Source organism: Meleagris gallopavo, chromosome 22, assembly GCF_905368555.1.
Source record: "Meleagris gallopavo chromosome 22, MGAL_WU_HG_1.1, whole genome shotgun sequence".
Taxonomy (NCBI): Eukaryota; Metazoa; Chordata; class Aves; order Galliformes; family Phasianidae; genus Meleagris; species Meleagris gallopavo.
Genome location: NC_139425.1, coordinates 3,059,438 through 3,083,848, shown reverse-complemented (window position 1 = coordinate 3,083,848; position 24,411 = coordinate 3,059,438). Strand labels below are relative to the sequence as shown.

The 24,411-nt window shown below is 47.6% G+C and overlaps 1 protein-coding gene and 2 pseudogenes across 12 annotated transcripts in view; 1 reads left to right on the top strand and 2 right to left on the bottom strand.

Moving 5' to 3' along the window:
• Positions 1-24,411, bottom strand: part of PTPRT (protein tyrosine phosphatase receptor type T) — a 554,909-nt gene that overhangs the window by 451,511 nt on the left and 78,987 nt on the right. The window lies entirely within an intron of this gene.
• On the bottom strand, positions 578-6,439 carry LOC146542927 (uncharacterized; annotated as a pseudogene).
• LOC146542926 (uncharacterized) lies at positions 6,527-7,579 on the top strand (annotated as a pseudogene).

Sequence of the window (24,411 nt, the reverse complement as noted above, 5' to 3'; positions counted from 1 at the left end):
CCAAAGCGCACTTGGACGCGGCTTTGGCAAGGGACGTGAAGACTAACAAAGGCTTCCTTCCACAAATACGTTGGCCAGAAAAGGGAGAGGAATTAAAGCATTCACCCCCAACCAACCAACAAATAAGACAGGAGAACCAATGACTGACAACTGACATGGAGCAGGCTGAAGGAAATATTAAAGTTCATACCCTGAGTAGGATAACACCCTCCAAGAGGAACGTGCTATAAACACACGACTGATGTTCATGACTCTCCACCCAAGACACGTTGAAAGACACCCCAAAAGGGAACAGATGAGGTTAGGATGTGAGGGAAAGTCCTGGAGGGTGCAGAGGAGGGGCGGGGAGAGAAATTAAGGAGACAAGGGAAACAGAGAAGCTGTGCTGCTCCTTCCCCACCAAGACAGGGATCCCTTCTTGCTAAGCACTGCCCCTTCACTTCTTGGTGAAAAATACCCAGGATAGCATTCACTTTGCTAGCACTGCTATCGAACACCAGCACGGTCACAGCCACAGCACTGATCAATGGCAACACCAAGTCCATTCCATTGGTTGCTTCAATCAATCCTTTATTTGTCACCGCTTGTGAAAATGTCCCATTGAAAGTCCTTGGGTGGACTCGGGCAGGCCAATGCCAACAATAGGAACGCCTCGGCAACCGGACAGCAAAGCTCCACCTATGTGCGCACTTGGTGACGGCATCGCAGAGTCACAGTCAGCCCGTGACCTCACAGTGCGCCGGGTGCCTACAAATAGCCAGCGGGCCCAGCCTGCGTTGAGTCTTGCTGGCGACTCTCGAGGTGTGAGCGTCTTCCTGTGGGAGCACGAGACACTGAGACCTTGCCAGTGCGTGAGACAGCAGTCTTGCGAGCGATTTGCGAGTGGAGGCGCAGAGGCTGCCGACTGCTCCGCAAGAGGCAGCCTCCAGCGAATCCATCATCCTTGAGGCTCCAAATCCATCCTTGGAGCCCCACAGCGCCAGGGCAGCCGCAGCCATGAGCCAGGAGGCGGCTCCCAACCCGAGGCGCAAGGCGTGGGTCTGGCCGGTGGAGGCCCGCGAGGAGCGGTGCCCCATCTGCCTGGACCACATCGTGGACACCGTCCGCGCTCTGCCCTGCAGGCACATCTTCTGCAGGGAGTGCATCCAACAGTGGACTGCGAACAGCCCCAGCTGCCCCCTGTGCCGCCAGAGGATCTTTGGCAAACAGCGCCTTGACTGGCGCCCCTCGGCTCAGCCCCCGACCCGCCGGCCCCAGGGAAGGCTGCAGCGCACCAGGGAGCGGCGGGACACGAGATCTGCCCGGCGGTCCCGCAGCGTCCCAGCACGGAGCCCGCCGCGCAGCCGCTCCAGGTCCCCCCGGCGGCTGGTGCGCAGCTCCTCCTGGCACGGGGAGCTCAACCAGCGCAGCCGCTTCGAGGAATCGCCGCGGGAGGACGAAGACCGTGAATGGCTGAGGCGGGTGGCGCGGGAGCGGCAGATGGGCGCCGGAGAGCACGCGCGGCACCCCGACGGGCCTCGCTTGTGAGCGGGCGGCCCGACCTGAGCCGGGAACCACGAACGGCACGGGGACGGAAAGCGCAGGCCGGGAGAGGCTGAGGCATCTCCACTCCACTACGAGGACGGCGCCGGGATGGCCCTGCTGCCACAGAGAGGGCGCGGGGGGATCTGGGCACTCTCAATAAACCCTTTCATGCACCCTAAAATGAGCAGTTGTTGCGTCTTTTCTTTCTGAAGGGTGAACCATAAGCCTGGAAACCCAGTGCAAAACAGGGACGGGGAACGAGGAAGAGGTCAGCTGGTGAAACCGTTGACTTCCAGAGCCCTGAGAGCCCCAGCTCTGTGACTGCGTGGCAGCACGCACCAGGGGGGCGGAGGGCTTAAATGGCACAATGGAGTACCATACTGAAGACAGAGCAGGTGAGATGTGCCCGTGGCTTTGTGCAGCAGCACACGGACAGCAGCCCCTTGGAAGTGACTTCTGGGTGTCATATGTGTCATGTGATGTGTGTGGGTCATGTGACATGTGCAGGTCATGTGTATGACATGTGTGTATCGTGTGAGTCACGTGATGTGTTATGTGTCACATGTACGTCACATGTCCTGCTGTCACACGTGCACACCACGTTCACCCCAGGGTTCTGAAGGAGCTGGCTGAGGTGGTTGCCGAGCCTCTCTCCATCACATTTGAAAAGTCGGGGCTGTCAAGTGAGGTCCCGGATGACTGGAGGAAGGGTCACGTCACTCCCATTTACAAGAAAGGGAGCAAGGAGGACCCCGGGAACTACAGGCCGGTGAGTCTCACCTCTGTGCCTGAGAAGATCATGGAACGGATCATCCTGGATGACATGCTTGATCACATGAGGGATGGGCGTGTGATCTCTGACAGCCAGCACGGCTTCACCAGGGGAAGGTCATGCTTGACCAATCTGGTGGCCTTCATTGATGGAGTGACAGCATCGGTGGACAAGGGAAAGGTGACCGATGTCATTTACCTGGACTTGAGCAAGGCCTTTGACACGGTTCCCCACCACATCCTTGTCTCCAAATTGGAGAGATGTTGATTTGATGGGTGGACCACTCAATGGATAAGAAACTGGTTAAAAGGCCGCAAACAGAGGGTGGTCATCAATGGTTCTTTGTCCAGGTGGAGGCCAGTAACGAGCGATGTCCCCCAGGGCTCTGTCTTGGGACTGGTGCTCTTTAACAGCTTTATCAATGACATCGATGATGCAATTGAGTGCACCCTCAGCACGTTTGTGGATGACACCAAGCTGAGTGGTGCGGTTGACATGGTTGAAGGAAAGGATGCCATTCAGAGGGGACCTCAAGAGGCTCGAAAGGTGGGCCTGAGTGAACCTGATGAGATTCAGCACGGCAAAGTGTAGAGTTTTGCACTTGGGCCGGAGGAATCCGAGGCATCCATACAGACTGGAAGGAGCGGTCCTTGAGAGCAGCCCTGTGGAGAAGGACCTGGGGGTCTTGATAGATGAAAAGCTTAACATGAGCCAGCAGTGTGCCCTTGCAGCTCAGAAAGCAAATGGGATCCTGGGCTCCATCAGAAGAAGGATGGTCAGCAGGGGCAGGGAGGTGATTGTCTCCCTCTACTCTGCTCTTGTGAGGCCCCATCTGAATACTGCGTCCAACTGTGGAGCCCCCACTACAGAAAAGACAGGGAGCTGTTGGAGAGGGTCCAGAGGAGAGCCACGAAGATGATTGGACTGGAGCACCTCCCCTATGAGGACAGGCTGAGGGAGCTGGGCTTGTTCAGCCTGGAGAAAAGAAAGCTGGGAATGCGGGATAGACGAGTGGACAGTGAGGTGGGTTGAGAACTGGCTGACTGGCAGAGCGCAGAGGGTCGTCGTTGGTGGTGCAGAGTCTGGCTGGAGACCTGAAACCAGTGGTGTCCCCCAGGGGTCTGTGCTGGGTCCGGTCTTGTTCAACATCTTCATCAATGACCTTGATGAGAGGATAGTGGCCACCCTCAGCGACTTTGATATGAAGTCGGGAGGATTGGCTGACACGTCTGAAGGCTGTGCTGCCATTCAGCGAGACCTGGACAGGCTGGAGAGCTGGGCAGTAAGAAACCGGATGAGGTTCAACAAAAGCAAGTGTAGGGTCCTACACCTAGGGAGGAATAATTGCATGCACCAATACAGGCTGGGGAAGGAGCTGCTGGAGAGGAGCTCTGCAGAGAGGGACCTGGGCGTCCTGGTGGACGACAGGTTGGCCATGAGCCAGCAGTGTGCCCTCGTGGCCAAAAAGGCCAATGGCATTCTGGGGTGCATTAAGAAGAGCGTGTCCAGCAGGTCGAGGGAGGTGATCCTCCCCCTCTACTCTGCCCTGGTGAGGCCTCATCTGGAGAACTGTGTCCAGTTCTGGGCTCCCCAGTACAAAAAAGACTCTTAGAAAGAGTCCAGCGGAGGGCCACAAAGATGGTGAAGGCCTGGAGCATCTCCCCTATGAAGAAAGGCTGAGTGAACTGGGTCTGTTTAGCCTTGAGAAAAGACGACTGAGAGGGGACCTGATCCAGGTTTATAAATATCTGAGGTGTGGCGGCCATAGCGGTGAGGCCAGTCTCTTTTCAGTGGTACGTGGAGACAGGACGAGGGGAAACGGACATCAGCTGCAGCATAGGAAGTTTTGCACGAATGTGCGTAAGAACTTCTTCACGGTGAGGGTGACGGAGCACTGGAACAGGCTGCCCAGGGGGGTTGTGGAGTCTCCTTCTCTGGAGATATTCAAGTCTCGCTGGGACGCCATAACCTGGATGTACACGATAAGCATTTAATCCAACACAGCGAGCACGAGGCTTGGCATCTGGTTTCCTTGGACAACTAAGAAAAACTTGAACATGATGTTACTGCAACCTCTTTTTTAATCATCTATGTGTAATAACAGCATTTCCAAACACCTTCCCTCAATTTTTGCTTCCAGAAAGTAAGAAAAGTCGCCTACCCTTGCGTAAATCTGATCTCTGCTGTTGCTACAACACTTGGAAGATGCACAATGTGAGTGCCACCCTACACACACTACAGACTAAGCAAACCTCCCTGGGTTTTACTGCCAACAAGAAACACTACAGCTCGACCAACCTCTCACGCTGCATTCAGTGACAGTAATTCCCACCACGGCTGCAAACAGCTTACCTTTGGCACTCCGACCCGCAGGCACACAGCCCAGCCCATCCTGCAGCCATCCCCTGCCATCATGGCACTGACTGCCCCACCAAGCGGCTCGTTACTGCTTGTAAGGCTCACCTGCCCATGCAGGCAGGCAGTCTGTACCCAGCTCTGCTTACAAGCAAATCTCATGCCTCTTGCTTCTGGATTCCAAGTCTCCCAGTACTTAAAGGGAGCTTAACAGGAGGGAGAGCAACTGTTCACGCTGCCAGACAGAGACAGGACAAGGGGGAACAGTCTTAAGCAAAACAAAGGGAGATTTAGGTTCCATGCAAAGAGAAATCTCTTTACTGAGAGGGCGGTGAGGCCCTGGCACTGCTGCCCAGAGAAGTGTGGGTGCCCCGTCCCCAGAGGCATTCAAGGCCAAGTTGGATGGAGCTGTGATGCCCGAGCTGCCACGTGGAAACCCAGGCAAAGGGCTGGAACTGAGTGGGCTTTAAGGTCCTTCCCAACCGAAGCCATTACGTGAGTCTAAGCATACAGAGAGATGCAGCTTAGAGTCGCTACCAGGGAAGTTTGTTGGGAAGGGAAATCTTAAAGTATCAGACTATTAAGATGCAGTGATTCACTGCAGAGATCAGCCTACAGGAGTGAAATGCGCGTTTGTGACACGAGGCAGGGACCTGAGGTAGGGAAATGAAGCTGAGAGACAGGGCTGCAAGCTGGATGACCACACTCGGATGGCAGCATGAGATGCTTACATGCTAGCAGGGCCATCAGCAAGCGTAGCCATCAGGGATACAGTTGTAACTGTGCCATGAAACAACTTCACCTGCACCTGGAAAATGACTGGGGGCAATCTGCCAACAATGCAAAGCTGAGATACCTGTGCCCCTTTGCACCTCTACAGATCTGCTGCTCTGCCTGAATTTGGAAGAACTGCAGCCACCCTGCAGGCTCTTTGCAGGGGTCAAAAGTGGGTCCAGTCCCCCAGAAGAGCCTCAAGAACCATCTGGGTGACGGAACACAGCGTACCCTCACAAGGCCGCGCAGGATCCCAAACTGGGAGGAGCGGCTGACGCAGCAGAAGGCCGTGCAGCCATCCAGAGGGATCCGGGCGGGCTGGAGAAACGGCTTGAGGGGAATCTCCAGGATTGCACCAAGGGGAAGTGCAAAGTCCTGCCCTCGGGGAGGAACGACCCGAGGCACTAGGGCACCTGAGGAGTGACCAGCTGGAAAGCAGCCCTGCAGAAAAGCCCCTTGGCCGCCAACGCTCTCCAAAGCACACTTGGACGCGGCTTTGGCAAGGGACGTGAAGACTAACAAAGGCTTCCTTCCACAAATACGTTGGCCAGAAAAGGGAGAGGAATTAAAGCATTCACCCCCAACCAACAAATAAGACAGGAGAACCAATGACTGACAACTGACATGGAGCAGGCTGAAGGAAATATTAAAGTTCATACCCTGAGTAGGATAACACCCTCCAATAGGAACGTGCTATAAACACACGACTGATGTTCATGACTCTCCACCCAAGACACGTTGAAAGTCACCCCAAAAGGGAACAGATGAGGTTAGAATGTGAGGGAAAGTCCTGGAGAGCGCAGAGGAGGGGCAGGGAGAGAGATTAAGGAGACAAGGGAAACAGAGAAGCTGTGCTGCTCCTTCCCCACCAAGACAGGGATCCCTTCTTGCTAAGCACTGCCCCTTCACTTCTTGGTGAAAAATACCCAGGATAGCATTCACTTTGCTAGCGCTGCTATCAAACACCAGCACGGTCACAGCCACAGCACTGATCAATGGCAACACCAAGTCCATTCCATTGGTTGCTTCAATCAATCCTTTATTTGTCACCGCTTGTGAAAATGTCCCATTGAAAGTCCTTGGGTGGACTCGGGCAGGCCAATGCCAACAATAGGAACGCCTCGGCAACCGGACAGCAAAGCTCCACCTATGTGCGCACTTGGTGACGGCATCGCAGAGTCACAGTCAGCCCGTGACCTCACAGTGCGCCGGGTGCCTACAAATAGCCAGCGGGCCCAGCCTGCGTTGAGTCTTGCTGGCGACTCTCGAGGTGTGAGCGTCTTCCTGTGGGAGCACGAGACACTGAGACCTTGCCAGTGCGTGAGACAGCAGTCTTGCGAGCGATTTGCGAGTGGAGGCGCAGAGGCTGCCGACTGCTCCGCAAGAGGCAGCCTCCAGCGAATCCATCATCCTTGGGGCTCCAAATCCATCCTTGGAGCCCCACAGCGCCAGGGCAGCCGCAGCCATGAGCCAGGAGGCGGCTCCCAACCCGAGGCGCAAGGCGTGGGTCTGGCCGGTGGAGGCCCGCGAGGAGCGGTGCCCCATCTGCCTGGACCGCATCGTGGACACCGTCCGCGCTCTGCCCTGCAGGCACATCTTCTGCAGGGAGTGCATCCAACAGTGGACTGCGAACAGCCCCAGCTGCCCCCTATGCCGCCAGAGGATCTTTGGCAAACAGCGCCTTGACTGGCGCCCCTCGGCTCAGCCCCCGACCCGCCGGCCCCAGGGAAGGCTGCAGCGCACCAGGGAGCGGCGGGACACGAGATCTGCCCGGAGATCCCGCAGCGTCCCAGCACGGAGCCCGCCGCGCAGCCGCTCCAGGTCCCCCCGGCGGCTGGTGCGCAGCTCCTCCTGGCACGGGGAGCTCAACCAGCGCAGCCGCTTCGAAGAACCACCGCGGGAGGACGAAGACCGCGAATGGCTGAGGCGGGTGGCGCGGGAGCGGCAGATGGGCGCCGGAGAGCACGCGCGGCACCCCGACGGGCCTCGCTTGTGAGCGGGCGGCCCGACCTGAGCCGGGAACCACGAACGGCACGGGGACGGAAAGCGCAGGCGGGGGAGAGGCTACGAGGACGGCGCCGGGATGGCCCTGCTGCCACAGAGAGGGCGCGGGGGGATCTGGGCACTCTCAATAAACCCTTTCATGCACCCTAAAATGAGCAGTTGTTGCGTCTTTTCTTTCTGAAGGGTGAACCATAAGCCTGGAAACCCAGTGCAAAACAGGGACGGGGAACGAGGAAGAGGTCAGCTGGTGAAACCGTTGACTTCCAGAGCCCTGAGAGCCCCAGCTCTGTGACTGCGTGGCTTAAATGGCACAATAGAGTACCATACTGAAGACAGAGCAGGTGAGATGTGCCCGTGGCTTTGTGCAGCAGCACACGGACAGCAGCCCCTTGGAAGTGACTTCTGGGTGTCATATGTGTCATGTGATGTGTGTGGGTCATGTGACATGTGCAGGTCATGTGTATGACATGTGTGTATCGTGTGAGTCACGTGATGTGTTATGTGTCACATGTACGTCACATGTCCTGCTGTCACACGTGCACACCACGTTCACCCCAGGGTTCTGAAGGAGCTGGCTGAGGTGGTTGCCGAGCCTCTCTCCATCACATTTGAAAAGTCGGGGCTGTCAAGTGAGGTCCCGGATGACTGGAGGAAGGGTCACGTCACTCCCATTTACAAGAAAGGGAGCAAGGAGGACCCCGGGAACTACAGGCCGGTGAGTCTCACCTCTGTGCCTGAGATGCCTGAGATGATCATGGAACGGATCATCCTGGATGACATGCTTGATCACATGAGGGATGGGCGTGTGATCTCTGACAGCCAGCACGGCTTCACCAGGGGAAGGTCATGCTTGACCAATCTGGTGGCCTTCTATGATGGAGTGACGGCATCGATGGACAAGGAAAGGTGACCAATGTCATTTACCTGGACTTGAGCAATACGTAAGAACTTCTTTACGGTGAGGTGACGGAGCACTGGAACAGGCTGCCCAGGGAGGTTGTGGAGTCTCCTTCTCTGGAGATATTGAAGTCTTGCCTGGACGCCTACCTGTGCGACCTGGTGTAGGGAACCTGCTTTGGCAGGGGGGTTGGTCTCGATGATCTCTAGAGGTCCCTTCCAACCCCTACAATTCTGTGATTCTGTGGTTCTGTGATTTGCCTATATTAATGCAAGCATGACTTCAAATACTAACTGAGCAATGATGTGGCAATAAGAAGTGCAAGTCATGTCTGATGATCATTCCCTTTACTGGCCCACAACATACTTATATTTGGGTGCAAGGACAGTCAGTCCAGTGAACTTAAAACCTTCTATAGTAATAAAACCTTCTATATATCTACTTTTAAACAACTATTAGTCATTCAAGATTTTCTCCAAAGAAGAGATTGCACACAGAGAAATATGTACATCTAGCAGGAGATCTTGTTTGTTTCATTTACTGTAGAATTTTCAACTAGCTTCACATATTTCTAGATTCCTGCAAAGGTCACCTAATTCTGCCCATTAACATGTGATTTCCTATATCAGATGGAAAAAAGCTTCTCCTGATTTAAATGACCTTTGCAGCCTTCATGAACTCTTAAGCTATTTTATACACACACACACACACCCCGCTGTCTAACGTGATACACTGGAAATGTTTTCAAAAGATATGCAAAACAGATTACTGAACTAATCATTATCTCTTCTTAAGATTTTTTTTTAAGTCATGTTCTTTTTCTGTATGACTTTCAAATAAGTATTATCTGCTTGAAACCCCTCAGAACGCAGGCATGTAGAAAGACACCAGTGGATTATAAATGATTATATTCTTAATGTTCTAAATTATTAAAATTGCTGCCTTTCAGCACCACTGTTTCTGGACAAGTATAAAGTGTTTTCCAAGAGCCTTAAGTCTTTTTGACTAAGATATCAATCACAAGCCTTTTTCAAAAATGTCTCCTGGAATGGATATCCATCCTTTTTCATTTTGCCAGAGATGAAAACTATACCCAGCTGAATATCCAACTTTCCATGCACTTGTATTATCAGAGCACCCCAGAGACCTAAATGATGGTCAGGATTTGAACAAATTCATGTTATTGTGCTAAACCTCTTCATTTCTTTGGAATTTTTAATACACTGTATGCTTTAAAGTATCAGTAATGGGTTCCCTAGATAACTGAGGTTTTGGTAATATGCTGAGAGGCTGAGAATTTAGGAATCCAAACACAAGTCAGAGATTTGTTGCTCGTATAACACTAATTTATCTACTAAAATGTTGGTTTCCTGTAGTTTGACCAGAGGGATACTGAATAAAGCCCTTTTAAGAAGGCTAAAGGGGGAGAACTGAAGGACTACAGGCCATCCTACTTCTGTCATAATTTGGTTTCTAAAACATGGTTTAGGTTCTACAATATGGCTTAGGTTTGGCTGGTACCAGACAAAAATGCTCAACTCACTTGAGCACATGTTTGATTCCTCTTTTATGCTGCATTCCTGCACTGTGCCACGTGCAGCAATAGGGCACTGTGGTGCTGGAATGTTTTTGCACTTACATCCCAAACAGCAGATCCCAGAGTTGCCATTATAGGTAACAATAAGTTAAAAGTGCAGTAGTTGGATTGGCGGAATACAACAAAAGTCTCTGGCTGGTAAATGGGTAATTCCCCATTTCACAAAGCTGACCTCTCGAATTTATGCCTGCTATTTCCTAGACAAGTAAAAATCTGTTGCTATGTATACACCCGACTTGAATTTGTCTGCCAGCAAGGCAGGCCGCTCACGATGGTGCCAGCTTTCTAAATGCCTGGCTCCAAGTATCTACTTTCCCCTTGGATATTTCATGGTTCAGGATGCAGACTATAAACAGTATGACAACTCCTGAATAGAGATAAAAGTGACTTCAAGTCCTAGGACTTGAGTATCTTCTTTCTCTAGTAAGATTTTACCTATTTTAGAACATGCAGTATTTTAATTTTTCTTTGAAACAGTCACAGAATTGTTCTCACTCAACACATCTGCTTTACCTGAAGAACACAAAAGGCTCAGCAAAACCTTGACTGAAAGTTCACAGTACCACCATTATCCATCAATCTATAAAGGAAGACAGGTTATAAAAGTAATGTTCTACTTTCTGTGCAGCTACTCTTGGAAAACCAGAAAGTAATGGATGCTCTAACTTCCTTAGAGACCTCAAATGCTCACCGTACAACAGCAAACAGGCATTTTCAAGATAAATACTGCTTTTGAAGAAAGGCTTATTGTTTCCCCTTTTTCTCAGGGCATATGAAACACTGCTTTCAAACAAAATAAACGCTATGATTCTATATCATTCATTTACTTTCTCTTTAGGCAGATGCATTTCCAACATAGAAGCAAGCATAGGCTTCCATCCATCCAAGTTCCCTCCTAATTCTTTTCTACATCAAACTCCTATCAGGGCTCCCCAGTAGTTAACACGCAGAGCAGACCCAGTGCTCTGCAGATCAGCAAAGAGACCATAAGTCCTCGCTTCGGAACACACGTCTCTGCTCACACTTCTGACACAACGGAGTTCAACTGCAGAATGTGGCGTTTTATTTTCTGCTATCAGATTGCATTCACATGCACACCCCGCCGTCATGTTTGCATTCACGAGTGAGCAAACTTTGGGCGCCTGTAACTATAAAGCTTTCACTTGCAATTTAGGTTTGAAATTCTCTGAAAGGCAAACGGTGTTGGAAACATTTTCGTAATGTGGGATAAACGTATCTACAGAAAATTCAAATGCATCCTCGGGTAACTATGTTAAAATCACGAGTATGTTCTGAAACTGCTGACTTGCTAATTGACAAAAGCAGCAAAGTCACTTCCCCTTCAAATTGTACCTTAGATAAGAAGCCTATATACAAAAATAACCAGATTTCTCTTCCAGAGGGAAAACCAGAGTCAATATTTGCCTTCAGTTTCAAGTATGTGAAAAAGTCTTCTAAGTGTGATTCTTTTTTGTATCTTTTCAGATAAATTATCTGACATCAAGGATAATGCTGTAATAAAAGCAAAGCAAAATCTTTTCGCTTCACAGCGAGAAAAATAAATATTTATAGACTTTTAATTTGGGCTTATTTGCAGAGAACTCTGCACATCAGGATGAGCTAGCTATGAAAACAATGAATAAAAATAGCCAAGGACATAAGAAGCAGGACAGACAAGAAATCATCATTTTGATGGCCTCCTTTGACAACTGCTCTGTGTATCAGGAAAACACAGCTTAGCCTCCAAACTGGCCTCTGCTGGTTAATTTTTGAAAATAAATTACTTTTATTACAACCTTCTAGTTGTTTAATTCTGCTTGAAGATGTTATCTACCACTGCAACAATATTTCTTCCTCCCACCCTCTCTGCTATGCTGAGCTGACCACAGCCTGGATCTGCCCTCCTTTTACCCATCACCAGGAGAGACAGCATTGGGTTTCACCTCCTCCAGCATCTTCTGCACTCCTCCATTTTCCTTTCCAATACCAACAACATTACACAGATTCAAATCAAGAAATAATTACAGAGCAATGTTTGTGCTTCACCCCCACCCTCTCCTTTTAGACAATATTATTATGTTGAAAAATCGCAGCTTAAGTTGAATTTGTGGAGATGAAAAGCTCAGTTAAAAAGTCAACTACAGAACCAGGAATGGCGAAAAATTAGATTGAAGCAAGTTTGAAGCCAGAGGCCTTGCCAGCATTTTCTCACCCTAATAACACCCTGATAAAAGCAAGGATTTAATTACATTTTCTTTCCCATACAAGTGGACATACTAAAACTATATGGTGGAGAGAGGGGAGTTAACTTGATAAATTTTCTAGGGCTGCAGAAAGGATGGTTGGTAAATAACAAGCAAGATATATACTGCAGTATGAACTCCTCAGTTCTGTAAAACAGAACCCAGAAGCACCAGGCCTTATCTGAGCCCATTCTGCAACCATTGCACAATGCCTGGGCATTCTGCCATGTTGGTGCTTCTGGCTTACAGCAATATCAATACACAAACCCAGAGCAGAGCTACTTTTCACTGAACCGCAAAGGCTGGAAAAGAGCTCTAAGATCATCCAGTCCAACCCCAACCCACCCCACCATGCCCAGTGACCACATCCCCAGTGCCACATCTCCACGGTTCTGAGCATCTCCAGGGATGGTGACTGCACCACCTCCATGGACAGCTGTGCCACTGCGTCACTGCTCTTTCAGAGAAGAAATTTTTCCCAAATTCAGAAATCTGAACAGAATGTGGAAGTTTGGATTTGTGTATCTGCCCAGAAAAACCTGCACTGACCACGCTCATGGAGAAACTGCCACTGGGAGCAGTGACTCAAGACTCTGCTGTGCAATAAGGAGCAACTGAGCCAGAAGCAGTCGGGGCTACAGAGGAACACTGTACAGAAACACGAATGTCCTGATGGTTTCTCACACTGCTGCCCAAGATGGAGCAACCCACTGCTCCATATACAATTTTCCTTAAGATTTCATTGCACTTTTCTCCATTTGAAGCGTCTGAAACATTTTTTCCCCCTTAACAACAGATTTGAAATCTGAAGATCCTTGAATCTAATCACCAAAGGCCTGATAAAAACTGCAGCCAGCAGCTGCCTCTCACAGGAAATGTTCCGAGTCTGCCCTCCACATGGCACTGGGGCAAAAAGCAGCAGCACAACACCAGAACGTTTGCTTGGTTGTGGTTTCCAGAGGAGCTTCCTGTATTCCACCGTCACCTACAGCTGCTAGAAAAGAAAGTGATGTGAGGAAACTTCAACTCTTTGAAAGGGCAAATAATGGCAGGACAAAAGGAAATGGTTTTAAGTTGAGGAAGGGAAGATTTAGGTTGGATGTCAGGGGGAAGTTCCTTACAGAGAGAGTGGTGAGGTGCAGGAACAGCTGCCCAGAGAGGCTGTGGATGCCCCGTCCATCCCTGGAGGTGTTCAAGGCCAGGTTGGATGGGGCCCTGGGCAGCCTGGGCTGGTATGAAATGTGGAGGTTGGTAGCCCTGCGTGTGGCAGGGGGTTGGAGATTCACGATGTTTGAGGTCCCTTCCAACCCTGGCCATTCTGTGATTCTGTGAAATAGCCACAGCTGCTCCTGCCCCAAATGCTTTTCTCTGCACCACATGCACTGAAAAGCTGTGGCCATCAGGAACAGGTCATCTTCCCTTGTTATCTGAGCTGCCGTTTGGAAAGCTAGGATTCCTTCTACCTTTGCACAGTGCAGCAATACAAGATGCTTGTGCTTCTCAAGCAGAATCCTCATGCTCAGTGCATCCAAGCAATGACTCGATCTTGTAATTTAGGAATTCCTCAGAGGAGGATTTGACTATTCTGGAGGAAAACAAGAGACTATCTTTCATAGTAAACAGCATCAGTTCCTCCCAGAGGTGAAGACAGATATGTGCCCGCTCTGACTACTATAGCTGCTGCTTCTCAGGCTGGTCACAGACAACCTACAAGAACTGTGGAAAATGGAAGATTCTCCATTTTTCTAATACTGCCTACAAATCAAACTATCATTTTGAAATGCAATATTGTATTTAAAAAAAAAAGAAAGAAAGAAAGAAAGAAAGAAGATCTACTTTTTCCTGCCTTGCAGAGCCTTGATCAATTCACCCAGGTCAGGTTTTTAGGATAGATCAATTCTGCTTTGCAGGTAGGCAGCCAGTGCATAAGCACAGCACCTGCTCTGCTCTCAACCTCTGCAGGTTGTGAAGGGTTGGGGCTGGCACCTGGGCTGGGAACCAACCCCAAAGAGGAAGGATGCAAGTCACAGCAGTGACCCTACACATCCTACAAACAGAAGCACAGACAGACAAATCCTAATTGTTAATGATTTTCACAAAGCCTTTAAGCCAGCAAAACCTTGCAGAACTCAAGTCACAAGATCTATTGTTTCCCTACCCTGAAACACTTGCAGGATTCATCGATATACAGAAAGTTGTCATTCAAACTGCCTGCAGCTGCAAGTAAATGGGAAATTAAGACAAGGGAATTGGGGTTAGCTGGCTCAGGTGCTGAAGGTGTGCAGGGGCTACATGGAAGGGACAGGGAAGAGGTGATAAATATTTACGTGAGGAATCTGAAATTTCTCTCAAATCTCAAGGCAAATTGTAAGCACTGGCAGGATTAACTCCTGGAAAGGAAGAACACTGTGCTCACATCATTAGGAATCTCTGCCCTCCTTTCCTACCCGTAAAATCGTTGCTGCAAGCCTTAATATTAAGAAAACTGTTCTGATGATTTCAAGACTCACTTTCTGGCAGTGCCAATTACTTCTAGTTCCAAATCCAAAAAATTAAATTGTTACTTTGGATCCTTCTCCTTCCTCCTATGTAAAAATATCTGCATAGATAAACACAAGAAGAAGATAAAACCTCAGATGACCACAGAAAGTTTCTTTACTATGTGAACTGTATTGTTTAGACATCCTCTACAGGAGTTGCTTTACTACAGATGTCAGCCTTTCTGTTTCACAGTGCAACAACCACACACAGGACCATCAGCTGCTCTCCCAATTTGTTCTCTAACCAGCAAACCAAACCTCAAGCCCTCAAGCTCTGTAGCCCTTAACAGACCCTGGAGCACAGACAGCAGGTAGTACAGAGTACAATATTTTTCCTAACGCTGCAAAAAATACCCAAGCACTCTTGACTGCCAGACTTAAGTGAGAACAGAATGGAACAAAAATACTACTATCGTTAACACATCTCAGATGATGCTGAAATCAGTGCTTTATTTGGAGCACGTACACAATGTCAGGCTCTTCCATTCCTCATCCACTATCACAAATACGATCACCTAAACTTTCTGTCAGGGGGATAAGACAGAGGTGAAGGTTTGCTTCACACTGCTGGCATTCCACTGTTTCTCAGTTGGCCCACCACCTCCACAACAACTAGAACCAGATGAATATTTGCTCTGTGACATATATGCCTCGTGTCAGTCAAATTGTTCAGATCCTGAAATGATGACAGAGAATGTTAGGAGTATTTCCTTACTTTCTCTAATGCTTACCACTCATCCAGAATAAGACGTACTGCATCCAAGACCCTGCTCTTCTGAGAGGCACAGGACCTGCCCCGCTACCCTCACACGTTTGAAGTAAATAAAGCAGTGAGAATGAACACAAATTGGAGCCAGCAACTAAAACTTTTGGGGATGCATCTATAAATTTTTTCTGCTAAGCCACTTAAATGTTTATCTGCCCATTCTATTTACATTCTCACACTTATTTGTTTAACAATGAGGATTCAAGCAATCTGCACTCCAAGCAGCCAATACTGAACTCACAGGCCCTTTACAAAGAAGGCACAGCCTACATTTACAGAAACAAAGCCAGTGCCACCATGGCAACAAGTGAGCAAGCAGTCTCAATTCCTTCTAAAACTGGGAAGCAATCTTGCCTCTAATCACACTGATACCAGGTGTATGACTCTTAAATACAGTCATTCCTGGCACACACTTTGCAGAAAGAAAACATTAAACTATGTGTACAAATATTCACTGAAAATATATTTACAGATGTGCGCTAGCAATAAAAATTGAATCTGTAATACTGCCTGAGATGATTTTCGTTCAGGTGGGAAATAATATGAAAATAATCAACTGTGTACAAAGCTGGGATCGCAAATAAGCACGAGCTTTGAAATAAAATACATGTATTTTGAAGTAAAAGTACTAAGGACTGATGCCTGTAGTCAACTTCAGCTAAAAAAAGCAGAAGTAATCAACTAGATTTGTTTCAAAGCATATGGCTGTCAAACCAGAGTTCTCCTCTCTTCATTTAAAACTCCCTAGCCACAGGTACCCAGGAAACATAGAGACAAATGGCTAAAAGGCCACTTTGAGATTAAGAACTTCCAAATAACACTGAACTCTGTTAATTTTTGGTAGAAAGACAAAAGGATAAGAGGTGGGCATTTGATTTTGGGGGTGGGTTGTTTTTTTTTTTTTGGTAGTGGAAGTGGTATCAGCATGACTTCAACAGGTTATAGATGAGAGCTCAATGGCCCAGTACAGCCCAAAGGACCATCTCCAGTAGCTTCCTTGCCTTATTTTCTTTTTGGCTAAGGCCATGTAATCAGACAGGTGAAATGAACTTTAGAGAAACAGCCATCATGAAAGACCTGGATACAGCATTAGCTTTGATGACCTCAAATAAGGAATCATACCTCAAAAACAAAGCATTTCTGCATCTAGAAGCCAGAGATGGGGTGGAAGTCTTCCAAAGCCCTTCATCTATAAATTGCTGCTTGCACAAACTCACAGCAGCAGTTCCAGCCTCAAGTGCTCCATCCAAAATGAACTTCTTTTGGAGCAGCTGCGACATGGGAAGTTTGAGCACGCTGCTCAAACCCTTTCTATGTACAAAGTCAAACATCTCAGGTTTTAATGTGGCACATCTTAGAACCTAAATACAGAGCTAACTTGAAAGGAACCACAGGAACTATTTCAGAGCTAGAATTATCTTTTTGGAGCGCAGCAAGAAATGTTTGCCATTCAAGATCGAGAGCCAGAACAGAATAAATACCTTCCAACTTCTTGGCATGGCACATATACTGCAACAGAAAAGCATAAACACACACCTACAGCTGTTGAACCAGGAGAGGACTTGTCAGAAAAAAGTCACGGTGAAAGGGTTGTTAAAAGTAAGAAGTAGTTTGAGACAAAGTGTCTGAGTGGGGAATGAATAGCATCTTTAAAAAACGTCAACAAGAGGTGCAAATGACATCAAAAATAACCACATTCTGCAGAAGTAAACTTTCTAATGTGCTGCCTTGCACCTCTTTACATTCCCACAACTTCATTGCAGCACTTCTCCGTCCTTTCCTAAAACCGTGGCTAGCTAACCCAAGCCAGATGGAGCAGAACAGAGAAGCACGGACTGCAGCCCCCATTTGGGCATCCCAGTCCTACCTACTTCTCCACTGCCAAAAATTTACTTGAGATTAAATCCCACTTTGAATTTGTCTGAAATTTCTAAGTATTTCCAATTGCTAATTATCAGGACAAAGGAACATCACAACACTGGCTTGCTTTGGAAGTGAAGTTTAGGGATCTCAGGCTGTGACTATAGATTACAGGCATACAGACAGACTCACCCATATAAGATCCTATTCTTATTGATAAGAAGTAGGTTACAGAAGTTACCAAATTCAGTGCCAGCTAAGGATGCCTGGATACCTATGGAGCCCCTTTACGTTCCATAAAACCTGAAAAAGTACCGACATGCAGTGCACAGGTTCCCAACCGTTCTGTCTGTCCTAGACTGGAGGTAACTATGTGATCTCACATGGTTGCTGTAAGATACAAACATGGTTCTCGCTGTTTTGTAAGTTGAAACATATGGAAATTTAAAGTGTGAAATTGCAAATGATTTCTACATCTTGCATCCAAAATGCAATTATGTACAGATCTCATATTTTCTTTTGTGGCAAACAGTTCTGTCAGAGAGCTTACAAGCTTGAAAAAGCACTATGCTTCTGGTCCTGTACTTGCAATTTAAGGTAAAAATAGATTCCACTACCCTGTACCTCAGCGAGCATTTCCATTCCCCTAGTATCACATCTGAAGAATTTCGTCCTACTATTTTCTTCATGCGAACAAGATAGAAAGAAAACAGGAAAGCATTTCCTTCATTGACCCGGTGAGCTCTGAATGCCAGACATCCCCACTCATCCTTCCATTAGACAGCCCTCCCCTCTCCTGCAGATCACCCATCTTTCCCCTACAGACCTGCAAGAAATTACCTCCTATATTTGCACTTCCCTTCGTGTAATGAATTGTTTCCTTCTGTAGAAATGGCTGATCAAGATTCCTAATGTCATGTCATAAAGAAGCAGAATAAACTTTAGTCATCAGAAAACGTTTATTAAACCTTCCAAACAACCTCAAATCTCCCAACAACTGTAGGTGTTTGTGCTTTTCTATTGCTGTATATGTGCCATGCCAAGAAGTGGGAAGGTATTTATTCTCAAAAAATGAAGGGTTTTGGGGTTTTTTTGTCTGTTTGTACCAGGAAAAAAAAGTTAAATGTGGCTGTTTTATCACGCCACGTCACTGCTTTTTCTTTGAAGCAATCCTTAGTACAATTTAACCATCAAAAGAAAGAAACCCGAAGGATTATGCATAGTTAATCCCTGCACCAAAGAACTTCAAAGTTGCAGTAGGTACTACTTAATAGCGAAGGTTTCCATGGCTTTTAAAATACAAAGGCTTTTGATATCACGTTAATAATTAAGAAATGACAGAGTTGATGATCAGTAGGTATAACTGCATGAAGGAGGACCCCACCAAAACTGCATTCACACAGACAAACTGCCAACAGCACGGCTTGAATCACAGAACAGCTTTGGTTGGAAAGGAACTTAAAGATCATCCAATTCCAACCTTTGTCACTGATTAATAATCACTACTAATAATTGGCACAGGATTTCAGATTCTTCCCATCTTTATCCGACACAAATTCAGAAGGTACAACTTCAGGCTATGTTAGGACTTGACAGCTTTTTTCCCCCTGAGCAGTGACCTGGACTTTCACAACTCCTCATTTCCAGCCGGTGGGGTAGGTGAGTTAAGAGGTTCTTTGTCCCCACAAAACACTTTGGGCTTCTACTGATAGCAGGAGCACGCAACCCCCAAAACACCATCACCTTCTGCTTTCTAATTCCCAGCCCACCTATAGAGGTTTGAATGCACTACTCTTTATGATCTCATCCAACTCAGCTTCTGGATGCTGCTGTGCCTGGAAGCACAGAGTTCAGTCCCCATAGCCACACAGAGTACTTAAATTTCTGTGGCACATGGCACTTTGCATCATGCATTAACATCAGCCCTTTGATATTTTCGCCCTTCCCTAGTAGCTGTTTTATGCGTAACGACGTTCTACTTGAAGTCTGCTCCGGGGGAATGAATACTATGGGATGGATTTGTACACACAAGCTTTAGAATTAGGTCAAGGGCAGGCACCAGCTCTCACCTTTAGCTGATAACACAGCTCCTAGGGACACGAGGACCCACAGAGGAGCTCGGCTGCAGTCACACAACATTTGCAGTGGAGGGGTCATGGAGATCCAACAGTAAATGAATAAATCACCAGTAACAGCATACGTACATATAAGCTGTCAGATGGGTAATTCAGCAGGCAGTGTGCTTCTTTGCTGCTGGCAGGAGAGCCCACAACCTGGGGACATTGCCAGTGCCATCTCAGCCTCACCAGAGCTCTTTGGACGGCACGGTGACTTGAGGGAGGGTCAGCAGCAGGAGCGCTGCCTGTTACATATACATGGTTGGGACTGAATTTTCACAAGTGCTTTTTCCCCTGCCTGTTGTAAGGGCCCACAGGGAACGTGTCATTGTTGCTTTCATCAGGAGGCAGCTTTGGCACAGCTCCTTTCACTCTGGCCGGGGCAGAGAGCAGACAGGAGTAGGACCTGCTCCAGGGACAGCCACAAAACCTAAAGGGAAGAGCTGTGCAGTTCCTGGCAATGACCTCCATCCGTAATGAAAAACAGAGGTCACTGCCAGGAACGGCCAATGCCATTCCATTCCTCCATGGAGGAGGAGAGCGAGTTTCCCAACAGTTAATTGTACCGACATTTTGAATACTCTTGTGGCTAAGAGTATCTTCGTTACCAAAATTAATTAAAAGCTGCAGGAAGCAGAGGAGTGTGAAAAGATGATGCCTCAAATGAAACACTTCAACAGACAGAAAGACAACAGAGTCTGCTACTTATTGGGAGGGACAAACCTGCCTTGGCTCTATCAAAGTGAGGATGTGCTCTGTGACAGCTGAAAATGAGATGAAAAGAAGAGCAAACATCTCTCTGGGGAGCAAAGGGACAGCATTAGAAAGTTGAGTTGAAGGCATCAGGCTGCATCAAAGCCAGGTCAGCCCACCGGGCTATGTCTAGTAAGCTTCTGGACAGGTGGGACTTGTGTCTAGGCCATATTTTTAATCCTTAATTTCTTATGCCATAGGGTGAGCCGGGATTTATTCTTTATAGTTTCTTGTTGGTGATATTTTGTAGGGGGGGGGTTGTCAGCATTTGTCTGTTATCTAAATAAAGGCTATCTATATGTATCCTATATGGTACATAGGATAGAGCAGAAGAGTCAGAGTTGTTGCCCATGACCCAGATTTAAAAAAAAAAAAAAAAGTAAATCAGGAAAACAGAGAGAGGTGCAGCCTTGCACTGGCAATTGTGAGATAACATCTCAGCTGAGAGCAGCATCACTGCAGAGCCAGGAGAACTGGTGCTGTTGGGTGACAGCAGGATCCAGCTGCTTCTTGGTGCCTGCTGCAAGCAGGGGGGAGCGTGCACCTCAGCAGGCATCATGGAACAAAGCAGAACAGAGCAATTTTTCTCCTTGTTCCTCGTGTGTTTGTGTTTGCAACCATATGGGTGGCCGAATCAAGATCTCGTGCAGCCATGGCTGTTTCTAAACAAAGCATGTTTCTGTAAACTAGGGGGATCCATTACAGAGCACAGAAAAACATTCCAGTGCACAGTCTAATAACACGTTTTGTCAATTAGCTCACTCGCCATTCAAAGGAGTCACAATTCTACCCTCTTCTCCCCTTTTTTTTTTTTTTTTTCTCCTTAGAAATAAAAAAAGCAGTTTTAGAAGCAATCCTTAAACTCAATTAGCATTTATTATAACTTCCCAGGTACAACCTACGCTTATCTCCCAACAGCATAAAGAGAGGTCTCGTTGAGAGGTTATGATAAAAGTAGTCATTTCACAGCTGATCTCCGCACACTGTTTTAACAATCCTGCCCGTTTCTGGAAAATCCTGTCACCCTATAATCTTCAGGAAGATTAAAGGTACATAACAGAGCTTTAAAAACCCACGTGTGCTGAAGGTCTCTTATTAGTCAGGTTTTCCCGAAACTCGCTGCTGGTTATTGCTCACAGCCAGGCAGTGCAGTTCTGTAATCCCAGCTGTGTGTCAGCTGAGCATGCAGGGGATCCTGGCTGCCAGCAGGTCAGAGAGCACCCCAGAACCATTATGGGATGTGGAGGTGACAGCAGAGCAACGTGCTGAAGCAATCTGAGGTATCCTGTGGTTAACTCCAAGTTTTCTGCATCCTCCCCTCTGTATGGACACACTAATGCTACGCTCTTGAGAGTAAGGATGTTCATCTTTAAGGTAAAATCAAAGCCCTGAACACTCTGTAGCTCACCGGCTAATATATGCCCCCGGAACAGTGAGATAATAAGCAGTGCTCCAATAATTAGTGAAGGGCAGCATGTTCCCCTTCTTCCTCTTCCTTGCAACATCTGCTTGACTCACTGTTCTTATTGTGACTGCTCTTTGGGTTTTATTTTAAGGAGTAGGCTGCTCCTATGAAGATTAAATACCCTGTGATGGGAGAGGGACAGAGCGAATGCCATGCTGAACTCCCAGCTTTCATTTTCTCATCACCTGAATGTGGTTTTATAAATGCTCATAAGGAACAGCCACAGCACCTCCCTGTGCAGGTGGCCAAACCGGACACAGAAGTTTGTATCAGTGTTTCTCTGCCAGCACAACAAGCACTTCATCCTCCTACAGTTCTGAGCACTCAGACTGGGCTCATCTGGGGGCTCTTTAATCTCTGAAGGAGTACAGGGAGCACCAGAACACTTCTTTATGTTTGTACCAGAAGGAAGAGGGTAAGTGGTGCTGTACCTGAATCCATCTCTTTTCTGCTCAGCAGGGAGAACCACAGGCCCTGCTGATTTGTTTTGCACGTGGACTTGCTGACAGCTCAGTTCAGATGAGCACTACATTTGTCTCCTCAGCTCTCATCCCTGCTGCAGTGGCACAGCGGAGTGAGACCATCCAGAAGGATGACACTCAGATGATCACTGCTGGAAAGGACTCAGCTCCGGGCTCTGAAGGACCCCTCCAGGTGCAGCAGAAACAAACACTGCCTCAGCACCGTGGTGTGCAGACAGGTGCACTGATTTAAAGGAATCATTCACAGTTGGGTACTCTTCTAAAGTCTGATCTGAGGTACGCACAAACTACTCAAGACAGCAACCATACTAAGAGATGAAAGTATTGCACAAGAGACTGAGTACGGGCTCCACTTACGTGTGCTTGTCGGCAAAGACATTTACATTTGGGCAGTTTGTGACCTTTAAGATTTTGCTCTGTCAATCAGGCATGAACAGAGAGGAACGTTTGCATCTGAGCACCTTAATGCTCACCCACCCATTGGCCTCTGTGCCACCAGAATCCACCTGGGAGCAGAAATAGATACATCCAACTTCACCAATAGGGTTATTTGGAGCACTTTCCATCCCGCTGTAGTATGGAAGGTTGCTATCCAGGGATGCTTTCAGCCCAGCTCTGAAGGAAACTGAGAAACATAAGAAATGTGAGCACTTAGCTAAGAACTGAGATTTCTTAATTTCACCTGTTGCTTATAAAGCCACATTACATTTTCATTACAGTTCATGTCTTCCTATTACCAAATATAGTACTAGGAGAAAAAGAATCCCTTTTAAACTCTGGCAGTTTTACCTCCTTTCATCAGCAAGAAAATGGGATATTACAACTTGCAGCAAAACAACTTTTTCTTCTATGAGTATTTTTGTGCTTTTGTTGTTGTGGCCAATGAAACATGGTCAGCAACCCACTTCCCCACTCATTCACCACCATGTCAGAAACTTGCTGAGAGCAAACACAGCAATCATGGCATAAATGCAATAGAGTTCCTTGCAGATACATGGCACCACACATGGTGCTTGTGGGAGCTTTATCTCCCCTTGGTCAAAGCATCAGCAAGACAATTCAGCCCTGCCTCTGAAGGCAGACAAGAAGAAAAGCTTGTGGTTCTTTTCCTAATGAAGTACGTACTAAAAAACAAACTGCACAGCTCTGCCTGTAGTTGCCCAGATTCTTTTTATTCCAGTGGCAAAGCACAAATCTAAATTAAGGCTGGTTAGATCTATATTAGCTAGTTTTTGTACTCCTTAGCATCCAAAGATAAGGTGTGCTGGTTATTACTGCAGCTCATTAGAAGCAATTGGGATCAATGAGACGATCTGGAAGACACAAGGCAATGAGGTGGCTGAGCTTGCTACCACTCACGGTGACTCACGGGTAATGTGAAAGAAATAACATCTTCCTAAAATATCACTACACCACCACGTTCCGTGAGAAAACCAAGGTATGATTTCCTGAGCCCTTCTGTACGCTTCACTCGCTCTTTGAAAATGGAATGCTGATAACTTCCTTGCAGTTTGCAGTCTAAATCCTTAGGGTAGAACTAATGGTGGAACATGGCAATGCCGTGCAGGGCCCAGCTCATGGCATGGCCCAAAGAGCATCCTACAGAACCATGGCCACAGCTGGAGGAGCCCAGGCAACGTGCAAAGCCATGGCCAACACCTGCTTCCCTGTATTTGCTCTGGGAGGGTTTGCCAGCCTGCAAAAAAACAAAACAAAACCAAAAAAACCCTGGTTGCCGTGGAAACTGAAATACCACAGTAAGGCAAAGGGAAGAAATATTCAACTGTCAGTGCAGAAAGAATAATTGTTTAGGCTTCCCCGCACCTGTGTAAAACCAACACCAAGCTTTGTGTCATTTACTCCCAACCTAAATTCCTTCCTGCTGGTTCCATCTGATATTTATGAGTGCTGTGATCCAGTAAGGCTCTTTCCTTTCACAGCGGCCGCCTCCCCGTGCTGTGGGAACAGCAACCCCACGCACACCGAGGGGAGGGAGCCTGCGCCGCTATGTCTCCATCACATCGTGTCAGCAAAGTGTGGTAGGAAGAGGGGAAGGAAAGGAGAAAACGTCATAATTATCTTTAAAAAATTCCCTTTGGGCAGCGCTCCTTGAATATCAATGGCTGCAGTGCGGCTCTTTGCTATGCAAGTGGCATCGGCGCATAGTCTCTTTCAGAAAACAGCCAGCCTGAGCTCCGCGGCTCATCTGATGGATTATTCCCAGGGGCTGTAAATCACTCACGTTCCCCATTAATGAAAAG